At 46.6% G+C, this 17,189-nt stretch overlaps 1 protein-coding gene across 1 annotated transcript in view; it reads right to left on the reverse strand.

Annotated features, from left to right (window-relative positions):
- Nucleotides 1–8,004, reverse strand: part of CDC42EP3 (CDC42 effector protein 3) — a 61,518-nt gene extending 53,514 nt beyond the window's left edge. The window contains exon 1 of the mRNA XM_077925694.1: nucleotides 7,887–8,004. The gene's annotated coding sequence lies outside the window, so the exon portion shown is untranslated. The remainder of the gene's footprint in view (nucleotides 1–7,886) is intronic.
- Between the last annotated feature and the right edge of the window lie 9,185 nt (nucleotides 8,005–17,189).

Here is a 17,189-nt window from a genome sequence, read left to right on the forward strand (position 1 = left end):
CTTTCAGCCACTCTTCATATGATTTGGTTTCCATGCCCTTCACAATCCTGGTTACCGTCCTCTGGACATTCTCCAGGATGCCAATGTCCTCCTTAAAATGTAGCACCTAGTACTGGACACATTGCTCCAAATGCAGCCTGACCAGCTCAGAATACAGTGGAACTATGACTTCTTGTGATACGGACACTATGCTTTTGTTGATGCAGCCTAAGTCATACCACACATTTAAAGTTGGAAATAGGTCCTGTGCACAGAGAAGTGCTTTTCAAGTGCTTTGCTTTGAGTGCAAACTTTCCACACTGAATTGTCTACTGAGAATCCCTACATGTCTGGGGTTTTTTGTGGGGGGTTGTATGTTCTCAGTTGTATGTTCTGTTTATACAGGACATCAGTCTGCTCTGTAGCCTCTAGCTATAGTAAAACGAGGATGTGTACACATTCAGACTTCCCTGCAGCTGTGGATAGGATGGTGGGCAAGTTGTCTTTCAGGGCAACTTCTCCACCATTGTTGATTAGCTTCTGAGGAATGCCAAGGTAGACCTTTCTGCATCTCCCCAGTCCAGTTTCTCCTTCTCAATCAGACGGGGGCTCCTTTATCTGTTGCCACCAACATTTATGATTGAACTTTTCTCTGATGTTCCATAATGACTAGTAAATTACTGAGTCAGCATCTAAAAGTGCATTGCTTGGCCTTTTTATTTTTATATCTGTTACATTGTTGAAAGAGGCTGTATTTTTTTCCAGAGTGTGTGGAAGTAGAATTTACCTGTAGCACTTATGTTGACTAAAGCCATTTTACCTTAAGTACAATGTTTTTAAATCCGGGAGAGCAAAACTCATAAGAGGAACAGGAAATTCCATGAGTTCCATGTGGTGCAGTTTCCAATAAATTTTGCTGACAGGTTCGTGCTCCAGACTCCAGTAGAACAGACAATCTGAAATGCCTTGTGATGCTATTATCAGTGCCAGGAGGGGGAATGACACATACACAATAGTAGGGCCTTAGCTTCCTACATTGTATTACCTGGGCAGATTATGTGTTACATGAACAATGCAGTACTTTCCTAATGGCACATGCTTACTACCAGGTCACCAAGAGACCATAATTTCAAGGTAGCAGGTTTGAGAGCTCATTCCATTGTCATCTACCAATAGCTTTTCAGAGTCCTAAAAGTTCTCTTGCAGAGCTGTGTATTGTACATGTATGTCATGTGTGTCATCATATTCATTTTTAGTGTAGTCATTGAAACATAGGGCTGTTTCCCCCACCCCATCATATAATTATAAAATTATTTTATAACTGTTTAAAGATTTTATTTGGACACTATGCACCTTGCTTCTCTAACAGTTAAGAGCCCCGGTTGTTGTTTTTTTCGTGTGTGTGTGTGTGTGTGTGTGTGTGTGTATTTAGGCCAATGTATTTCCCCCAGAAGTTATCCCTTAGATATGAGATTGGGAAGACCATAAAGCTGTTTATTATTCATTCTAGTAAATGTCATGATTCAATCGACCTTTGAGAAGCAGCTATAATTAGGAAAATACCATTAATAGGCTTCTCTTGCAACTGCTTCAGCCAAGCTTAGGAACACTGGAAGTTTCCTCAGACCATTGGTCCATCTATCCAGCATCATCTACTGGACAGCAGCTCCAAACTGAAGACATACCCAGCCCTACCTAAAGATGAGGAAATTAAACCTGGGATTTTCTGCATCCAAAGCAGGCAGATGCTCTACCAGTGAGCTATATGACCCTTCACCAATAGTCCTTCCTCATCTATTACCAGCTACCAAGTCTGGTGTCTACCAAGGGAGAAGGAACTCCCACAGTATTGGAGCATTCACAGCCCAACTCTGCATAAAGCTGTGCTTTAACACCCCCTTATTCTCAGTGCTGGAGGTACTAAATGGGCATAAACCCAACATTAAGTGCTTATGAATTTTCAGATGAATCCTGAAAGAAACACAAATTTCATACTGTGTTTCTAACTCATAATGATGACTCCAACTACTGTACTCTGGAGCGTGATCAGCATGAACAAGCATTGCTGTATAGTGGTTAGCAGCTGCAGGCCCGTGGGCAAAATGCAGTCCCCACCCCCTGCTGCCAACCAAGAGATGGAAAATTGAGTGGAGAGGTGAACATTGGAGTGCTAGAACTTGGCAGGAGGATCTTTGGGAGAAAGGGAGTTGGAGACCTAGCCTGCCACTACCCCAGCCAAAGTGGCCTTCCAGCCAAATCAGCTGCTGACCAGGGAATGAAATGGACAAAAATAGTCTATTCATACATTTGTCTTGCTCTAATGAGGTCTTAGAAGAGTTTTTTTGTTTGTCAGCAGTAACCACGTGACCCCAGATTATGTAAACTTGGAAAGACATGGATGTTTTCATTAATAAGGGAGAAAATCAGAGGCAGAATTGATGATTCATTGCTAATGTGTTGATCCAGCTGCTCTCAGAGGACTGGAATTGCTTACTGGGATTCTATGTTCAGCTTTGAGCTATGCAGTTCTCAGCCTTGATGTGCTAGATTAACACTGGGGTTTGAAACATTTGAAGAATTCTTATTAAACTCATAATGAATTCTCTCTGCAGCAACAACTCTTCAGCCAAGTCCAGACCGTTCCACAGTTTGCCAATAAAAGGGGAAGGGAGGAACCCTGAGATTATGGTTTCTATAGTGTATTCATCTTTCAACTTTTCCTTCTTCATTTTCCCTCTACTCCATCTGAATAGGCCACAGTAATTCCAAGCTACCATTGGTGTTTCACTCTTATTCAGGGCCTATGCATCCCGTTTGCCACTTGAGGCAAAACACACCCTCCTGCTTCCTAGCCCCACGGCTTATTCAGTGAGACACATTTCCAGTTTGGGTCTGTCCTTGGCCTGGGCTGCTAGGCAAAACTGTTTCCTCCCTGGGTAGATCTTGAACCCTTCTCACAGGAGAGCTGTGTGTGCTTCCTGCTGGTCCCCTGCTCAGGGAGCTCTGTAGGTGCAGCATTGCATGAGCTCTCTCTCCTCCTCTTTGTGCCTTGAGCTCTGAAAAAGTTCTTGAAAAGATAGGAATTCTAACTCCTACCTATAAGGCATATGTAAGGACTAGCCATAGCAGGGTCATTGCTGGTTGTGCTACTGGGATCGATGGAGCCAGGGCAGCATGTGTTGCTTCTGTGGATGTGTGCTGTGGATGTGTGTAGGGATATGTGCTGGGTGTGTATGTCCCTGTCATCTTGAGTTCATTGGCTCCCTCATTTGTGGGGGACAAATGCCCTGCTTGGTGCCCTGCTTGGTGGGCACTGGCAGTTTCCAGGGCATGGTTGGCCCTAGATATTTTGCTGCGTGAAGCAAAGGACAACATGGTACCAACCCCCTTTTTACATACAGAAGTCAACTGGTCTGCTATCTTCCACCACCCCCGAGGGCAGTCAGTTAGCTTAGGTGATGCAGTAGCTGTAGCACACACAGCTCTGTCCAGCAATACATGGAAACAGCAAGGAGAACTCAGAAGGAGCAGATGGTGAGGCTGTCACCACTGTCCTCTCACCACTCCATCACTTGCCGCCTGAGGCAGCCACCTACCAAATGGTAGGGCTGGCCCTCTTTCCAGGGATGCTGGTTTTTTTTCTCCACTTGTGTATTTTTCTCCTTCTCTCCTGGGCTGAGCATGTATTGAATATGGTGGCTATTTTGCCAGTCGGCGTAGCAGTGGCATATTTCTGATCCCAACATAGTATGAATATCAGATTTCTGTCCCCATGTAGAAGTGGGAGGTAGCTCTCTCTGTCCAACTTTTATAACCAGACATGTGCTTTTCTCATAGCTCAAGATGTCTGTCTGGTATTCAGTGCTCTTTAATTAAAAACAAAAAACCAACCCAAAAAAACCCCAAACTCTTGAAGGAATGAAACAGGCTGCTTCCAAGCTTATCATATTTTACATAATTTATTCTGCTCTGGTTTTTAAAGAATGTGGAACTTTTTGCCATGGGGGAGTAGAATAAGGCACTTGAAGAAGGAGGGAGGTATGGGCAGAGGACTGCAGACAAATTGGTAGCAGCATTAAGCAAGGGGCATCAGTCCCCAAGCAGTCCTTCCTGACATTTCTGGTAGTAAATTGAACTGGTTGCCACTCTTATATCCAGTGCTAGGTATAAAGGGCTCCCAACCATTGGGCCAGATGTCAAAGCAACACTACTCTGCATCCCTAGAAAATCATGTCTGAGTTCTACATTTAAAACCAGAACTTCAGACTGTGTGTGACTCTATTCTTTTCTCATGGAGACAGGGAATTTGCTTTTCCTTTAAAACAAACAAAAAACTCAATTCAGGTAGACTTCTAAATTCTGTACTAGCATTCATCCTCAACCAGAATATGAAAGGGAGAATACATTCTACAGTATGCAAGTAAGTTCAAAGCTGACTGTGTCAGTGACATGGTGCTAGAGCACTGTATGCACACATATGGGTTCTGGGTGTAAGATTTCTTCACTTTCTTCAGAAGGGTGATCTCTAAATGGGAGCTTGAAGGGAACAGGAACTAACTATTCAAAGGGCAATACATCAGTAACAGTGTGACCACACCAAACAGGAAACAATTAGAGGTAAAATGGCAAGGACATCAGCTCTATTTAAAGTTAGAGAGGGCTTTGCAGACTGTGTAACCATTATAACGTGTAAACATTGTAAAAATAATCTCAGCCATGGGGATGAACATTGCTGGATAACAGGACACTATATTAACTGCTGTGTTGATTCTGCTTCCAGTTAAGTCCGGAAAAGCAATGTTTCAGCAGCGTCGAAGATTCTAAATATGGAAGCATCCTAGCAGAAGTTTTTAATAGCTATGAACTAAAATATGAACAGCTTAGTCATACAATGATTACGGATGAAGTGCTATAGCAGCCATAGCTATAAACACTCTGGTGTTTATAGGGCAAATGGTACTCTCAGTGCCTGGGTTCTCTTTCTGTTAGAGAGAATATTAATAAGCTGCTTTAAAGGATTGTTTAACCAGGCTCGACCCTACTTAGCTTCAGCAGGCAGCGGCTACCTAAGCCATTACAACATCCACCTGCTGGTACTTTAAAGGATTGTTATGAAGATGCATTAGAGATACTGTAAACAACCTATTAAGGGCTAGATCAATTATAATAACAAGCAATGCCTACATTGTAACAAAACTTTTTAAAGGTTGGAAGCAATAGTGCAATCTGCAGACATTAACAGATTCCAACGTCTGGACAATACTTAAGAGAATGTAATTCTGCAGTTCCTGCGTAGGCATGGAATGTGCAGCATGGTGGCGTTCTTTATGATCACTCAGTACCCTTCAAACTCCTGTTTCCAAGAGCAAATTCAGTGTCGAATAAGTAGAGCCTAGTCTGCTATCAGAGACCTCACATTTCAGACATATTTTGGGGTCTGATGGTGAACTGGGAATGGAAACATGAAGTAAATAAATATCTGCACAATCCATTCTAATCAGACATCAGAAAAGCAGGAAGATTTTTTCAGCCTCTGAAAAATCTGTTTCACCAACCACTGAAATGAACGGAGATAGTCATATAATCCTGCAGACTTCAAAAGCCTTGAAACAAGGGTTTACTGACTCCATTTTCTCACCCACAAGTTCTCAGACCTCTTTCCATGATGAGAATGTAGATTATAATGAAAGACTAGAAACCGAGAAATAATATCTAACCCCATATCCAATAACAAGAGGATGCTAGCATGCTGAGTACAGATTTCTGCTTTTGTCGCTTAGCAGGCAAGACAGAATTCACAAGTACATTCAAAACATGTGACACATCTTTGCCTAGGGAAAGACATGTAGAGAAGGAATGTTTTATTTTCAATGCTTTTTCCTCCATCAGCTTCCTGATTTCCCCCTCCCCAGCATTACATGTGCTCCATAGTCTCCCAGATTAAGATAACACAGAAAATGTAAGGTGCTCATTTACCTCAAAAATGGCACCTTAATGTGTGATGAGGCACAATACAACTGAAGTTAAGCACCTCTCATCCCACTGATTTCCTTGAAAGCAGTATGCAACACCAGTGTATGAATGTTTACTCTGAAATAAATCACATTAAATTCATCGGGACTTGCTCCTAAGTAAGTGTGCATAGGATTATAGCTTTAATCACATGGATAAATATACAATTGAAACCAATGAACAGAACTGTTTTCTACCCTTGACATCAATAGAACTTAAGTAAGTCAATGGACTATGTTCTAACAGATTTGTCATGGCTTGGGCTTCTGTAAGCACCAGTACAATTCATCAGACTGAACTGTTCTACAATTATTTACCTTGGGCATAGACATACCCTGTGAGTATGCCGTTCTAGGCTGCTCTCTTATTTAGACTGAGCAGGGAGCATGCTCCTTTTGTATATTTTGTACTGTTCCAACCACATTGTCTATGAAAAAATGAATTTAAGTCTAGTTTTTGCCTTCTTGGTAATGCCATCCCTTCATGAGTTCAGAGGATCTACAACTTGCCAGAGAGCTTTCATGGCAATGGTACTTGGTTGTAGAATACCTTTCTCCCTCCTCTGCCCAAAGTTTGGCCAATTCTAAGTATCTTTTGGCATGAGCTGAAGACCTATTCTGCCAGGCATTTAAAGTGGGCTCAGAATTCTTAAACAAGTCTTTTACACCATGCTCCAATCGGCAGGCCTCAAGGTTATAGTAAAGCACACACAAAGACACATACATACAGCAGTAGGTCCTACAGAGCTGAAGTTGGCCCTGCTCTAAAAGGTAAGATTCTGAGCTGTTCAGGACTGTTAATAAAAAACACTATAGGCAAAAGAGGCAGGGTTAGTATTGTTGGTGTTATACCATGTATTTTGTGCTTTTATACTGTACACCACAGGGACGCGGGTGGCGCTGTGGGTTAAACCACACAGCCTAGGAGTTGCCGATCAGAAGGTTGGTGGTTTGAATCCCCACGATGGGGTGAGCTCCCGTTGCTCGGTCCCTGCTCCTGCCAACCTAGCAGTTCGAAAGCACGTCAAAGTGCAAGTAGATAAATAAGTACCGCTCCGGCGGGAAGGTAAACGGCATTTCCATGCGCTGCTCTGGTTTGCCAGAAGCAGCTTAGTCATGCTGGCCACATGACCCAGAAGCTGTACGCCGGCTCCCTTGGCCAGTAAAGCGAGATGAGCGCCGCAACCCGAGAGTCGGCGATGACTGGACCTAATGGTCAGGGGTCCCTTTACCTTTACTGTACACCACCCTGTGATCTTTGAATGAAGAGTGGTGTATAAATTTAATAAACAAGCAAACAATTGGAGGATGTAGGGCTACATTGACACCCCCCCCCTGAAGTGTGTCAGCTGGTCCCCCAGTTGATAAACCAGACACAAGAAACTATCGTGGGAATGGCAGCCCACTTTGGGAGATGACAGACCACCTGCTATCCCTTCTTCAAAGTGGGCCTCCCATAAAGCTAGTTGCCGACCGGGGCTCAAGGTCTTCAGCTATATGAGCAACAAAAGATGCACTGTAAAAGTGGCAGCAAGTCACATACCGGGGCAACATAGGGAAGGGAGATAAACAACATAGGATTGTATCCAATGTTGGTCAAACTCAAAGAAGACCCACTGAAATTAATGGCCATGACTAAATTAGGTCCATAATTACAATGGTTTTAATCTGAGTAAAATGCACTAGGACTCAACCCACATCTGTTTGTCAACACAGGATCTAAAATCTCTACATATCTGTTGTATTAAGGAGACTACCATTATTATCCAAATAAGTTACTGCACAGCTTGGTTTAGAACACTGTAATTCATGGGTGTCACCCTAGACAGAGGGCCCCTGTAACTCTTTACGGCTACAATAAAAGTAAGCAATTGATAATGAGTTATGAAGACTTACCCCTGGCACCATTTTTCATATTGACTGGAGCGGAGCAGGATGAGGGTACATCTGATGATGAAGGGTATTCCAGTCCACTTAGGCCACAATAATAAATGTGTGAGTCTTTACAGTGTGTCAGACCTGTCACTCATGCTGCTGCAGACTAACACAGCTACCTCTCTTGAAGTTGCCATCTGCAATACAGGAATAAGAATCGTGACCTACCTTACAAAGTTGCGATAAGAATGTATACAAAACACTTTGAACATTCCAAAGTGTTATATAAATGCTAAACAGGAGCTTATTATTATTATTATTAGGCTCCAAGTGTTGTACCAAAGCCAATGAATAAAGTGAGGGCCAGTTCATTCAAGCCCAGCCACTTATTTTGGGGACTATTGCTGTTGTCACACTGGAATCTGGTTCTCTAGTGGTAAACCAGTTTTCTGGGTACGCAGCTATGGGCTCACTCTGGCGATCCATTCATGACTCACTCAGATGGTGGAGGCTGGTGCCCATTCAGACTGGAAGATAAAAGGCAGGAAGGTCGACAGTAGGGGGAGATAGCCAATGAAAAATGGAGCTAATTAATTCTGACTTTGTCCATTTCTTTCTCCCTGCTGAGTTTACAAAGGAAACACTGAGACTGAAGAGGAGGAAGCTGACAGCTAGTTCCATGGCCTGGACTGGGTGTAAGTAAGGAGGCAGGCAGGTGGGGGCTGGCTGAGGGCAGCTTGGTAGGGAAGTGCCCCACTTGTGCTAATGGACAAGACTTCATTCACAAGAAACAAACCTGACATGGGTTGCACCTTGGTTCACTGGGCCTGCATAACTTGCAGCATCTGAGCTCCATGAGCATTGGGACTGATGCCAATATCAGCTTGGACAGAAAATTTTAATATAAATTAAGCAGCAAAAGCACCATCATCTTTACTTCTCTTTGATATTTTTTTAAAGACAATGACTTGTGGCGAAATGATATATTGATCTGGCGCGACCCCCGCTAATTGATTTGCGATCCTCCATTAGCTCTTTATGGCCGCCCGACACACTTCCGCTCCGAGCTCTCAGTCGCTCCAGTCACACCAGTAGCAGAGTTGAAACACAGCGGTGAAAAACTGTCACGTCCTTTGACAAACACATACAGAGTCCAGGTTTGTCCATTTCAGTTCTTTATTCCGGCATTCCCCAGGGATCTCCTGGGCTCACCGCACCCATGAGAAAAAACTGCGACTTTCCCCCTCAAAGACCAGAGAGGAAGAGAACAGAAACTCCTCCCAGCTCCTCCCAGCTTCTAAAAGCTGACGTCAGAATGTTGAGGCATCATGGGAACTTCTTAACCTGTTAAGTTCCAAACCTCACACCCCCTCTTGACGAAACCATTCTGACAAGACCCTCTAAGTTCAACACCTTGCCCTTTGCCTTGTGCCACTTCCCGGCATCTTTCCCAGGCACCTGTTGAACCCCTTCAACACTCCCAGAATCACACTGTGCGACACTTTTCCACGCACCTGTGACCTGATACCCTACTGACCCATTAGGGCCAGCAGTTGCGTCTTCTCCGTCAGACTCTTCCCCCTCTGACTTGACAACCCTTCCGTGAGCTTTCTCCATTACGCTTACCGGAGATGAAGCCTCACACCTGGACACTCCTTTCACAACCCTTGGAGATGCCCAAACCTGCCCTGAACCCTGACCCTGGACTTGGTCCCCATCACCGGGTTTTGAACCCTGATTCTGGACCTGATCCCCATCACTGGGTTCAGCCACAGCCTCCCTTCTCCCTTGAGAAGACTTTGCACCCGTCACCTGGTGACGTATTTCCTGTTCCTTGAAAAATTCCTCCAGAGCAGACCCAGTAAACTGTGACCCTCGGTCGCTCTTGAACCCTTGCACCTTGGTGGAAAACCTTAGTTCCACCTCCGCAACCCAATCCTTGATCAGTTGCGCCGCCTCCCCCTGTGATTTGAGAGAGAGACACCAGCCCCCCTGGCTGTGGTCATCTGTCAGCGTCAGCACAAACCTGGCCCCACACAGACTCTCACACCTCATGGGTCCTGACAGATCTGTGTGAACAAGCTCAAAAGCTTCTTTGGCTACCCTCCCAAACCCGGGAAAACCGTGTACCTTTGCACCTTTGCATGCCCTGCACCCTAGGGACCTCCCACATTTCCGGAGTTTACACCCTTTTGTGCACCTGTGCAACTTTTGCACATCTTTGGGAACCTTAGCACACTGCGCCTGTGCTTTTCCAGCATTCCCACCACCCTCCAGAGGTGTCTCCAGAACAAAGAAATTATTCTTGCTCTTCGCCATGTTGACCAGTTGTCGCCCCCCTCTGAAAATGGAACAGGTGTCATTTTCAAAGCATTTTTGAACCCCTGCGTCATTAGAGCAGATAAAAGACAACTATTCAGTCCCGGCACAACGTAGACCTCTAGCTCCTCCTGTAAAGGAGAGAAAAACACGTTAGCCACATCACAGACTGATTTTGTGCTCCGTCTGCGAACATGACAATTGTTCCTGTTGAAACAGCCCTGCAGTTCCGCATTCCGCCTGCAGGCTTGCCTATCAGGTGCTGCCTGATAGTAGAATCCAAAACACCCAGCGTGTCACCGTGTCCTGGCTGGAGTTGTTCTTCACAGTTGCCATAGAAGCAGTGATAAGAAACAACCCTCCCCAGCGTCTGAGACACGTCCTTCCCTTGCGTTCCCACGCTGGCCTCCTCTCCCAGACTGACTCCCCTGGGAACTCAGCTGGTTGACCTTGGGACCTTCCTGCCCAGCTGTCTCCGCTCTCCATGGGCAGCAGCGTCGCAAGCGTCCCGTTGCATTACACGTGTAGCAATGACGAACTCCAGTGGAAAAACACTGCCTTGGGCTCCTCCCAGCTGGCCTCCTTCTCCTTCTTCCGGAAAAGCACTCCTTGCCAGCTCCGCCCCCTCTGAACTTCCACTTCATTCCAGCACGTACAGTGGAAAACTTTTTAAACGTGCCTTTGGAAAAGTCCGCCCCCCCACCTGCTCAGCAGCACTCCTTGTGGCTAAAGCATCAGGGACAGGGGCTCCAGCCGTCTCTAGGCTTTTGTATTCCTTCTCCAGGGCTCTGGCCTTAAGCTTCACAGCAAATGCAGCACATTCCCAGGCAGCCCTTTTAGACTCTGCAAACCTGGCAGCAACAGCAACAGTGCCAATAGTCCCTTCGCCCCCCCTCTGGGGCCCACAGCCCTTCCCAGCTGTGCACCGGCTCTCACGAAGGTGGTCAGCGCCATCTTGCCTTCCTGTTCTGAAGCAGCCATCTCCCGGCCCTTGCTGTCCGCCTCCAGCCTCACAAACTCCCTGGAGCACTAGCCAAACGGCCTCTGGCTTCCTGGCACCCAGAACAGTAGACTTCAGATCAGCAGCCAGGTTGCCCAACTCTTAAAGTGAGCATGGAATGTCCTCCAAGACCTGGCAGCCTGCCATCCTCTTCCGTTCTCCCAAGGGGCCCCAAGCTGTACTTACAGTCGGTTCCAGCTTCTCTGGCTCTCCCTTCCATGGAGAAACGATTCCTCAGCACAGGCAAACACTTTGCGTCTTTCAGCCAGCTGCTTTTAGCTCCGTAGCTCTCCTTGCCTCTTAACACCAGGCAAAAACTCCTGCCAGCGTCTCTGCTTCAGACCGCAAACTTCAAACGCATTCCGGCAGCCTCTTCAGTGACAGTTTTACAAGCGGTAATTAAGTACCCATAACCTGTGGCGAAATGATATATTGATCTGGCGCGACCCCCGCTAATTGATTTGCGATCCTCCATTAGCTCTTTATGGCCGCCCGACACACTTCCGCTCCGAGCTCTCAGTCGCTCCAGTCACACCAGTAGCAGAGTTGAAACACAGCGGTAAAAAACTGTCACGTCCTTGTAGCAAATTGGTATTTTGGGACCCCAGCTAATTGATTTATTGGTCCTCAATTAGCTTTTATGGCAGCCCGGTCCGGCGCGCTTCCCTCAGCTGCGCCACTCAGCTCCGTCGTCCGGTAGTTCTCAATCACACCTTAGCAGAGATAAACACAGCGGTGATGAAACTGTCACGTCCTTCAACAAACACACACACAGAGTCCAGGTTTGTCCATTTCAGCTCTTTATTCCGACATTCCCCCAGGGATCTCCTGGGCTCCTTTCCGCCATTACAGGCTACGTCTTTCTCCCTCAACGACCAGAGGGGAACAGAAAAGAGACTCCTCCCAACTCCTCCCAGCTTCCCAGCTGACGTCAGAATGTGAGGCATCATGGGAACTTCTTAACCAGTTAAGTTCCAAACCTGACACCCCCTCTATGCCGAAATCATTCTGACAAGACCCTTTTGAGTTCAACACCTTGCCCTTTGCCTTGTGCCACTTCCCGGCACCTTTCCCAGGCACCTGTTGAACCCCTTCAACATTCCCAGAATCACACTGTGCGACACTTTTCCACGCACCTGTGACCTGATACCCTACTGACCCATTAAGGCCAGCAGTTGTGTCTTCCCCGTCAGACTCTTCCCCCTCTGACTTGACACCCTGTTTGTGAGCTTTCTCCATTACCGGAGATGAAGCCTCACACCTGGACACTCCTTTCACAACCCTTGGAGATGCCCAAACCTGCCCTGAACCCTGACCCTGGACTTGGTCCCCATCACCGGGTTTTGAACCCTGATTCTGGACCTGATCCTCATCACCGGGCTCAGCCACAGCCTCCCTTCTCCCTTGAGAAGACTTTGCACCCGTCACCTGGTGACGTATTCCCTTTTCCTTGAAAAATTCCTCCAGAGCAGACCCAGTAAACTGTGACCCTCGGTCGCTCTTGAACCCTTGCACCTTGGTGGAGAACCTTAGTTCTACCTCCGCAACCCAATCCTTGATCAGTTGCGCCGCCTCCCCCTGTGATTTGTGAGAGAGACACCACCCAACCTGGCTGTGGCCATCTGTCAGCGATAGCACATACCTGTCCCCACCCAGACTCTCACCTCATGGGTCATGACAGATCTGTGTGAACAAGCTCAAAAGCTTCCTTGGCTACCCTCCCAAACCCGGGAAAACCAAGCACCTGTGCATGCCCTGCACCCTTGGGACCTCCCACATTTCCGGAGTTTGTACCCTTTTGTGCACCTGTGCAACCTTTGCACATCTTTGGGAACCTTAGCACACTGCACCTGTGCTTTTTTCAGCATTCCCACCACCCTCCAGAGGTGACTCCAGAACAAAGAAATTATTCTTGCTCTTCGCCATGTTGATCCGTTGTCGCCCCCCTCTGAAAAGGGAACAGGTATCATTTTCAAAGCACATTTTTGAACCCCTGCTTCGTTAGAGCAGATACAGATAACCGACAACAATTCAGTCCCGGCACAACGCAGACCTCTGGCTCCTCCTGTAAAAGGGAGAGAAAAACACGTTAGCCACACCACAGACTGATTTTCTGTGCTCCGTCTGCGAACATTAACAATTGTTCCTGTTGAAAACAGCCCTGCAGTTCCGCAGTTTGCCTATCAGGTGCTGCCTGATAGCAGAAACCAAAACACCCAGCGTGTCACCGTGTCCTGGCTGGAGTTGTTTTTCACAGTTGCCATAGAAGCAACAAACGTCCCGCTGCCTCTGTCCTTGGCAGCGTCTGAAACCGCAACATCCTGCGTTGCTCTGAAGACTGGACTTATCTCAGAGTTCCCAGACAACTCTGCAGCACGTGTCTCCCGCTGCAGCAGATGGCTGGCCTTGAAGCCTGTAGCTGTGTCCTGTTTCCCAGGCTTCGACTTTCGACGCAAACATCTCTTGGCAGCCTTTGGAAAAAGAGGCTTTTCTGTGCTTTTACTGCTCACCGCCCCCCCACTGCTCCCAGGGCTCCCAGGACGCTTTCCTGCACCCCCAGTGGTAGGTAAAGGGCTCCCAGCAGCTTGCCTCTCTCCAAGCTCCTCACGCAGACACGTTGCATTACACGTGTAGCAATGACGAACTCCAGTGGAAAATCACTGCTTTGGGCTCCTCCCGCTGGCCTCCTTCTCCTTCTCCCGGAACAGCACTCCTTGCCAGCTTTGCCCCCTCTGAACCTCCACTTCGTTCCAGCACGTACAGTGGAAAACTTTAAACGTGCCTTTGGAAAAGTCCGCCCCCCCGCCTGCTCAGCAGCACTCCTTGTGGCTAAAGCATCAGGGACGGGGGCTCCAGCCTTTTTTAGGCTTTTGTATTCCTTCTCCAGGCTCTGGCCTCCTGCTGAAGCTTCACAGCAACAGCACATTCCCAGATAGCCCTTTTAGACTCTGCAAACCTGGCAGCAACAGCAACAGTGCCAATAGTCCCCCCTCTGGGGCCCACAGCCCTTCCCAGCTGTGCACCGGCTCTCACGAAGGTGGTCAGCGCCATCTTGCCTTCTGTTCTGAAGCAGCCATCTCCCGGCCCTTGCTTTCCGCCTCCAGCCTTACAAATTCCCTGGAGCACTAGGCAAACGGCCTCTGGCTTCCTGGCACCCAGAACAGTAGACTTCAGATCAGCAGCCAGGTTGCCCAACTTCTTAAAGTGAGCATGGAATGTCCTCCAAGACCTGGCAGCCTGCCATCCTCTTCCGTTCTCCCATGGGGCCCCAAGCTGTACTTACAGTCAGTTTCAGCTCCTCTGGCACTCCCTTCCGTGGAGAAACGATTTTCCAGCTGCTCTCTTGCTCCGCAGCTCTCCTTGCCTTTTAACACCAGGCAAAAAAAACCCCTCGACATCAGGCAAGACTCACTGAAAGCAGCCTCCGACCTCCGGCCAGCTTCAAACGCATTCCAGCACTCTCTTGAGTGACAGTTTTACAAGCGGTGATTAGTACCCATAACCTGTAGCAAATTGGTATTTTGGGACCCCAGCTAATTGATTTATTGGTCCTCAATTAGCTTTTATGGCAGCCCGGTCCGGCGCGCTTCCCTCAGCTGCGCCACTCAGCTCCGTCGTCCGGTAGTTCTCAATCACACCTTAGCAGAGATAAACACAGCGGTGATGAAACTGTCACGTCCTTCAACAAACACACACAGAGTCCAGGTTTGTCCATTTCAGCTCTTTATTCCGACATTCCCCCAGGGATCTCCTGGGCTCCTTTCCGCCATTACAGGCTACGTCTTTCTCCCTCAACGACCAGAGGGGAACAGAAAAGAGACTCCTCCCAACTCCTCCCAGCTTCCCAGCTGACGTCAGAATGTGAGGCATCATGGGAACTTCTTAACCAGTTAAGTTCCAAACCTGACAGTCCTTTGACAAACACATACAGAGTCCAGGTTTGTCCATTTCAGTTCTTTATTCCGGCATTCCCCAGGGATCTCCTGGGCTCACCGCACCCATGAGGAAAAACTGCGACTTTCCCCCTCAAAGACCAGAGAGGAAGAGAACAGAAACTCCTCCCAGCTCCTCCCAGCTTCTAAAAGCTGACGTCAGAATGTTGAGGCATCATGGGAACTTCTTAACCTGTTAAGTTCCAAACCTCACATGACTCGAATCCCAAATCGCTTTAATAACTGCTCTTTCCCCTCACAAATATTATTTGTTAAATTTATATCCCGCCCTCCCTCCCAAAGGAGCCCAATACTAAATGCAGCTTATTTTATTGCAAGGATCTTAATTTGTTTCCATGTACATTATGACATTCACATTTTACAAACTTAGTAGGTTTAAAGTCTTCCCCTACTGAATGAAATACAGTGGTTGGCATTTGCATTTGAAAATCCAGTAAATGTTTCCAGATTGCATTCCAACTTGTCTGGTAAAGTTTGCCAGACTGAATATAGTGTATCTTTGTGTGGTGTTAATGTGTTGAGCTTCTGGATTAGAAAATGCTTTCTGACAAATGAGTGCTTTTAGCAGAATGTTTGTGCTATGAAATGGACAAGAGACAAAACAAATCTAGAATTGGTTTTCGCAATCTGATTATTGCTAAGATTATTTCTGTTCTGGCTGATGAAGAATTCTGTGTAACTCGCAGACCTGCACACAGGGTTTGTGCCATCAATTGTACAACCTTGCTTGCTCAATATTTATGAAGAGATAGATGAAACTGCTGTATCCTTAGTCATATTATTATTATTATTATTATTATTATTATTATTATTATTATTCAGGGCTTTTTTCAGCTGGAACTCACTGGAACTCAGTTCTGGCACCTCTCAGGTGGTTGCCATTGCCATTATTCTGACACCTCCTTTTCTAGAAAAATAGCACTGTTGTTACTGTTGTTAATTTATACCCCCCCCCTTTTCCCTGATACAAGGTAGTTTACAGACAAAACCAAGAACCACTAAAAACACAGAAAAATTAATCATTAAAATACAATTAAACATCGGTGAAATTAAAACTATTTGCATACATAAAATCTAAATGTTCCCCTGGTGCCTGTTTCCCAAAGCCTGGGAAGCTTTTGCTCGGCGTAGGGAGGGAAGCACGATGATCCGACAGTCCAAGAGTCCTTCCACCTTCTTCCAAAAGCACACCCAGCTTGGGGAAAGAGCCAGGAGGACTCCAGGAGTCTGCCAAAAGCCTGGCGTCTCCTTCCCAAAGCCCATGAAGTTTCTGTCTGGCTTAGAGAGGGAGACACAATGCTCACACTCGCGGTACTAGCCCCCCACCAATCGCCCTAACAAGCTGATGCCTCTGGCCCTAACTGTTCCCCTACAAAAAATTTCACCACACACCACTGGAATTACACTACCCACCACAGGCTGAATCCCTGTTCCCTGTTCTGCCTTCTAACTGACCAAGAACACCAGTCTTGTCAAACCACTGGTCCATGTTGTGAAGGATTGTAGCCTCTGACTGGCCGTTGTTGTCAGGAGGATGGGGTAGAACTGGAAATGGTTAGCTCTGCCTGCCATTGGCTATGTTTGCATGTACTGTTGGCTCCTAACAGTCCGAGTGGGCACCAGTCACAGGGTAGAAAACTCTTTTTACTACATTTGGAGCTGAAACTTATTTGTCAATGGATGCCATGCCTTTTCGTCTTGCATGTGGAGAGCTGTTTTGTTGATATTTCGCTACCTGTATCTCTTTAAGAGCAATCTTTCAGTGTCAGGGGAGACCAAAAGTATAAACTTCAACATCTTTTTTTGACTTGCTTTTGACTTTTCTCACATGAGGGAAACAGCTGTCAAAGGCTAGGAACGGCCTGAGATTGACTGTAGGCATTACTTTCTTCTCTTCCTTGAGGCAGCTCCTATTTCATATTTTATTAGATGAAATTCCCCTGTGTATCAAATAATGATCTAGACCCATAGGAAGTAGGAAATGCCACAATAGATGTTTTATAGGTAAGAACAGTAAAGTGGAAGGAGGCCAGGAACAATAAATTCTATTTC

This window comes from Podarcis muralis, chromosome 3, assembly GCF_964188315.1.
Source record: "Podarcis muralis chromosome 3, rPodMur119.hap1.1, whole genome shotgun sequence".
NCBI lineage: Eukaryota > Metazoa > Chordata > Lepidosauria > Squamata > Lacertidae > Podarcis > Podarcis muralis.